The sequence below is a fragment of the Gavialis gangeticus genome, unplaced genomic scaffold, assembly GCF_001723915.1.
Source record: "Gavialis gangeticus isolate Ggan-Ray unplaced genomic scaffold, GavGan_comp1, whole genome shotgun sequence".
Classification (NCBI taxonomy): domain Eukaryota; kingdom Metazoa; phylum Chordata; order Crocodylia; family Gavialidae; genus Gavialis; species Gavialis gangeticus.
In genome coordinates, this window is record NW_017729032.1 from 246,643,907 (window position 1) to 246,650,423 (window position 6,517).

At 41.6% G+C, this 6,517-nt stretch overlaps 1 protein-coding gene across 3 annotated transcripts in view; it reads left to right on the forward strand.

Moving 5' to 3' along the window:
• Positions 1-283: 283 nt before the first annotated feature.
• Positions 284-6,517, forward strand: part of GJA5 (gap junction protein alpha 5) — a 33,772-nt gene continuing 27,538 nt past the window's right edge. The window contains exon 1 of one of the 3 annotated variants that reach the window (XM_019525688.1): positions 284-353. The gene's annotated coding sequence lies outside the window, so the exon portion shown is untranslated. Of the gene's footprint in view, positions 354-1,294; positions 1,632-6,517 lie in introns of those variants that run through there. The other 2 variants (XM_019525686.1, XM_019525689.1) reach the window with 2 other exon arrangements.

A 6,517-nucleotide genomic window follows, 5' to 3' on the forward strand; every position in this document is an offset into this window, starting at 1 on the left:
TATATCAGACTGTCCCAGTCTGAGGATCTTCCAGAGATCATGTAATCCCAGCTCCGCTACAAAACATAGCAAGCGATTCTAACCTTGCTGGATTACAAGATAAAGGACAAGATCTTGAAGCTATTACTGATTCAGGATTGAATATTGTCCTAGGCTTCAGAGAATAGTGATATTCACACTAACTGGAGAGGAGGAGGAGGCTTTTTGTGGCGGCCTCTTTTGTGTCTTGTTTTAAAAGTGATTGTTGAGCTGCTCAGAGAATTTTGGCATGTGAGAATTTTGATGCTGTGTGTGGTCGACACCCTTCAGAAAGAGGCTTTCAGGAGATCAATCCTGCATTATTGAAGCGGAAGGTGAGTTTCATCACTGTGTTCAGTAGGAACAGGAGAATACCCCAGGGTAGCAGATAGCAATAGAAACAAGTGATACAGCTCTGTGTTAAACAGAGTTCGTAAGTGCTTATCGCTTGACTGCTTTATTCTTTTCTTTTTTTTCTTTGTAAATGACAGTCCTACTCAGCCGGAATGTCTTACATTTAAAGTTTCAGTACCTGGGCTTGCCGCACCAGTTGTACACTAGCATGGCTCCAGTGATTTAATGGACTCACAACGCTATCAAATTTGTGCATTTGTCTCTAAGTTATGTGAATATTTTTATAGGCCAGGGCTAGAACCCTAAAGCACATATCAGGAGGCCTTGATTCAATTCCCAGCTCTGTCACTGGCCTGGTGTATATTTTTTTAATCCTTTGCATGGCTCAAAATGACCAAAGAAATCTTCCTTCTGAACTTTTAAATAAAATTTCCACCAGAAAGAGACTTTTTCTAAGACAATTATAAAATCCCTGGATGGGCATTCTTTTTATAATGAAAATTCCACCATAGCCATTGCTACAGTAGGTGCCCTGAGTTGCCCACTCTAAAATCCTACTTGCGCTTTTCTCAGACTAGAAATCTGCTCCCCTGAATCATTATTTTATAACTTTCTCCCTTTGTTTCACAACGGCACAAACAGAAATAAAGTTGCGAGTCTTGGAGTTAGCCCTTTAAAACAAATTGCCTTGCCATCATTTTAATAAGTTTGACAAGTTGGTCCCAGGCCCTCAGGAGGAAACTAATAAACTTTTAGTTGCCTTGCTATTGTTTTCCTAAAACAATTTGACTTCCTTTCTGATAGCCTCAAATTCCTTCATTAAAAATAGAGTAGCTGGGAGCCAGAGAAAGAGTTGAACTGGAGCCAAGTTGCTGCTTACAATGCAGCCTGCGTAAGATCACATTTTTATCCCAATCCATGAAGCCTCTTTAAAAGAATAGTACGCAGACAGCTGCCAGTGCATGTCAGGCACAGCAAAGGAGCTGGGATCCCCCAGCCTCTTGACTTCAAGCTTAGAGAATCTTCAGCCAGTCAGCTACGGTCAGACTACAAGAGGCTGAGTGCCAGGACCCACCTGAGGTCTGCCTACCCTGTTTAAAGGGTCTTCCCTCAGACAAGGATCCCTCCTGGGTGCTCAGCATCAGCAGAGAGGTGGGTTCCAGCATGCTTTAGAGTTTGGGCCAAAGTTAAGTTTCAGTTACCTCCACCCACCTTACTCTGTACTTCTCCCTCTACCTGTCCAGAACCAGCAGAAAGAGGTAATGGTTTATACTTTATTTTCTTCTTACATTAAAAAATGGAGATTATGTATGTGTGTGAGATGGTCACTGATTTAACACAAGTTCATAGATGTATAAGAAAGGAAAAGCTGTCTGGTGCTAGAGCAGGGGGTAGGCAGTGAGGCTTCCTGGGTTCAGTGCTTGACTTTGCAGAGCACTTGCTGAGGCCCTGGGCTAATCACTTAACCTCTCCTTGACTGAGTCCCCGCTTTATGAAATAGGGCTGGTACTCACCTCCCTCAACAGATTAGACTCCTGTGTGCTGAGAGGTGCTCTGGGAGGTGAAAGGTGGGTCTAGTATGAGTAAGATTAGATGAGACTGTGCAGCAGATTGTTACAGTTAACGGCAGGCTGGAAGCTGACTGTATTTCAGGGAAGATGTTCACTTCTGAATCACAGGAATGAATTATCTCCTCAATTTCTACTGATTAAACAGTTTCTGAATTTGAATGAGAAATTGTGACTTTTAAGAAGAACTGGGTTTAGTCTAGAGAAGACTGAGGGAGGATTTAATAGTAGCCTGCAACTACCTGAAGGATGGTTTCAAAGAGGATGGGGCTAAACTGTTGTCAGTGGTGGCAGGTGACAGAACAAGGAGTAGAGGTTTCAAGTTGCAGCAAGGGAAGTTTAGGTTAGATATTAGGAAAAGCTCTCTCACTAGGAGAATAGTGAAACACTGGAACTGGTTGCCCAGAGAGGTGGTGGAATCTTCATCTTTTGAGGTCTTTAAGACCCAGATGGACAAAGCCTTGGCTGGGATGATCTAGTTGGGGCTGGTCCTTGCTTTGAGCAGGGGGGTGGACTAAATGACCTCTTGAGGTCCCTTCCAACCCCAACTTTCTATGATTCCATGATTCAATGGCAGACAAGGTTCTTTGGGTAAATGTGATATCTTTTATTAGACCAACTAAATAGTTGGAAAAGGTGGTCTTTGCAAGCTTTTGGGCACAAACACCCTTCTTCAGGCACTGGAGTCCATGATTCTATGATATTCTTCTGTCTCACCTTTTTTGATGAGCCTGTGCTAAAGTGAAACTCTGGGATGGGCAGAGGTTAGGGTAAAAATTAAATCATTTCATATTTTTCTACAAATGAAATACATGGTAGTGTATAAAACAGCTCACCTGACTCCTAAGAATTTATCATAACACGCTGTTCCTATACCCAAGGGCCCAGTCTAGCCCTGGAAATTGGACTTCGGGGATGAAGATGTCCTCACAACATTACCTTCCTCAGAGGTCCAGAATCTAAGCAATGTCTACATTGGGGAATTTTAGACAAATATTTTCACCTGTTTAATAGCTCAGGTAGCACTGGCAGGAGTTTAGCCACCTCTTCAATAGTTTCCTGCCTTTTGGTCACATTGAGGAGCAGGTTCCTGGGGTGATGATGGCAGTAATAGCCTGGATTCTAGCCTGAATAGTAGAATTCTTTTCTCTATAATGTCCTAGTTCATCACAGCTAAAGAGAGGGGACACAGTCCCTTAGCATAACAACCCCTCTGACTTCCCAGAAAACTGCAGTAAGCTTAAGGAATCATGTGCTTTCCTCTGGGATAACCTTTCAAAGCCACCAGTGTATCAAGAGAACATTTATCACTGCATGAATCATCCTTCCCAGTAGAGCAAAACACTCCAGAAACATTTACTTTATGCGAAGAAGCCCCTTCAAATTCATGAGTCTCAGGAAGCTGTTGCCTGCACTGGGCATTTGCAAGAATTTTCTAAGGGTACCAATTTTTTATTGCTTAGATCATTTTATTTTAATTTGATGGTACAGAATAAGTATGGATTGGTTCTAAAATGTCATTGTGCTGATAACCTACTCAGAATTTCTCTCTGCCATTACGTGGGAGATTTGGCAGCTTGGATAGGGCAGTGATAGGAATTAAGGAAACAAGGTGGGTCATGGGATTCAGCCCCTGTTATGGCAGGCAACCATGCCATTTAATCCCTTTCATAACTTCAGCTCCATTTTAAAACTATTCAGGTGTCTGCCCCCACACCTCCTATTGGAAGGCTATATCCAAACTTCACTCAGATGCCTAGAAACTTTCTCCTGATTTCTAGTCTAAATGTATTTATAACCAGCTTACACTCATCTGTTCATTGCCAACATTGTACTTTAGGTTAAATGGTGTTTCTTCACTGTGGTGTGTATTCCCTTGCTGTACTCCTAGTGCATTCTTGTCCCTGAAAAGCAGAGTAAATGAGCTTGCACTGAACTCCTAGTTACTGTGGTTAAACTGCTACTGGTACATAAGCTATGTAGTTAAAAACTAGCCTGGGTGCCCCTGCACCGCACTGCAGTCACTCCTCTAACTCAGTTACACATATCCTTTGTCTCCTCATACAACGGGCTCCTCATATTCTTGATCACTGTAGTAGTGATCCATACATTCTCCATACCTGTTCCACTTAATTCATCTTCCTGGAGCAAGGGGACCTGAACTGTAGACCCTGCTAGCGATAGGTTTTCACCAGTGCCTTGTACAGAGGCATTAAAAATTCCCTCTCTCTACTGTCTCCTTAGACTGCATTTGCCTTATTGCATGTGTAGCTCACAGTCGTTGTGAGCTGGTATCTTCTGCATAGACAATGCTTCCTCACTTTATGTCATCAGCAAATTTCATCATCACACTCTCTGCCTTGTGGCCAGGGACAGACATTATGGGCATTTTTACAAAGTCATTAATGAAAAGCATCAAGCAAGAGTAGCCCCAAAACTGACCTTTGAACAACTTCAGTGATAACTTCCCTCCAGCCCGATGCTACTTCTTTCAGGGCTACCCATTATTGTTTTCCCTCTGGCCAGTTCATTCTAACTGATACAGTAAAGCAACTGAGGAATTGGAATAGGACAGGATCAGTCCCTTAGTATATATGATATGTATGTATATTAGAAAAAGCCTCAGAGTTCATTCAAGAGAACCAGATCTTATCCAGGATTACAGGTAATCGCCAAAGGAACAAGAAGGCATCCCCCTGAAACAGCGTTAGAGTAAGAAAAAGTAAAGAAATAACCAAGGAAAAGGGGATCACATCTGACTGTACAGCAAGGAGCCAACAGAGGCAAGGAGGGTATACTGTATTACATTTCAGGCAGACCACACATATAACAGCAGCACTTTGCACCTAAATAGCAAATGGAAATCACTTTACAAGCATTAACTAACCAATTCTAAAACCATCTCTGTCAGGTCAGGCTATATCATGCTTTTATAGAGAGGCCATTATGAAAAAATCCTATGGTATTTCATGAGGATAAAAGCAAAAAACTACAAAAATAAGGATCTAGGGAAATAACTCCAAAAAAACCCTAAATAATTTAATAGGGAATGGCTCTTTGTACTTTCCTTCTTTGATGTTTTTTAACCTGTCTAATAGAATTCCATAGCAGGTACATAACTGTCTATTAAGCCCCATAGACTGGTTCAAGCAACTTTTACATATTGTATAATATTACATTACATAGGATTTTTCTGCAAAGAAGAAAATGAAGGGCAAAAAAGCAAAGGGCTTGTCTATCCAGCAAAGTTGGCACAAAATACCTAGGACCTGTAAAAGTACAGGTCATTAGCCATACTCTACCAATCCCCAGGTGGACACATTTAGTGCACACTTAAGTGAAAGGTAGGTTACTCCACTTTCAAAGAGGAGTGAGGTATACATAAAGGTTCTCTTAGTGCCACTAAACACTGTCCACATGGGAAATTGGTGTGAAATAACACACCATAGCTCACTGCACACTATCTTTCCTGGAGAAATAAGCCATAGGTTTGCTGACCAAGGAGATGCAGCACATCAGTATCAGAGCAGAAATTAGTCTTTTGTTCTTGGCCCTGTGCTCAATTTACATGAGCCCCTTTGCCCCTTGCTGTAGGGTTTGCAGCAAATGTTTATTTTGGATGGGAATGAACTATGGCTACAAGCAGGATCACTGGAATGCAGGAACACAGGAGAGCATACAGAATGCATGGTATAAAAGGTCTCCAGAGGAAGGTTTGCTTTTATCAATCTCAGATCACACTTCTATTGGATTTGCTTTCTGACATCAGGTTTGGGCCCAATGGACTGCAATCTGAACTCTCATTCTCATCACTGAGGCCAAGAACATCATAGGAATGAAAAATAGGATTTGATGTGGATGTTGATAATGAGAACATCTGACATGAGATAAGACTTAAACATTCTCAGAAAGGGCACAGTTCTTCATGCTTTAGAGCATTGGATACCTCCAAATATAGGCATATTTTTTCTATAAGGGGGTTTCTCCCACCTTTCTCTGAAACATTGGGTAATGGTCACTCTCTGACATAGGATTCAGGAGCAAATAGACCCTGAATCTGATCTGTTACGACTGTTCTTCTGTTCCAAATAGTATGTGCTGCATTTGGGGTTAATTTTAATATTTGGAGCCACATATACATTTATATTTAGAATGTTTACTTCATTTTTTTTTTTGTACAAGAGATTCTTGGCAAAATAAAAGACTCCTGGATGGCATAAACTCTGCTTTGATTGGTTGGCCTTTTAAAACACCTCCCAGGCTTCTCTTTGGTTTGTGCTCCATGTGAAGAAAATTCCCTTGTCCCTGGTTAGGATAAGCAAAGGGCTAGCCTAAGCATTTTTCATTTAGAGAAAGGCTCAAAACATGGCTTGTTGTCTTAAGGAGACGGTGTGTGAAACACGCTTATTGGCAATTGGAAAGGGCAAAGTGAGGCTAGCAATCAGTGCCATCCCCCTGCAAAGGGGAAGAGGAAATATAGGTAGAGACCAGGAAGGGAGAAAACAAACAGAATTATTATCTAAAAAGAGAGAAGGATGGGTAACTAGGCATGAGAGAGGCACTGCGGATGACATGAA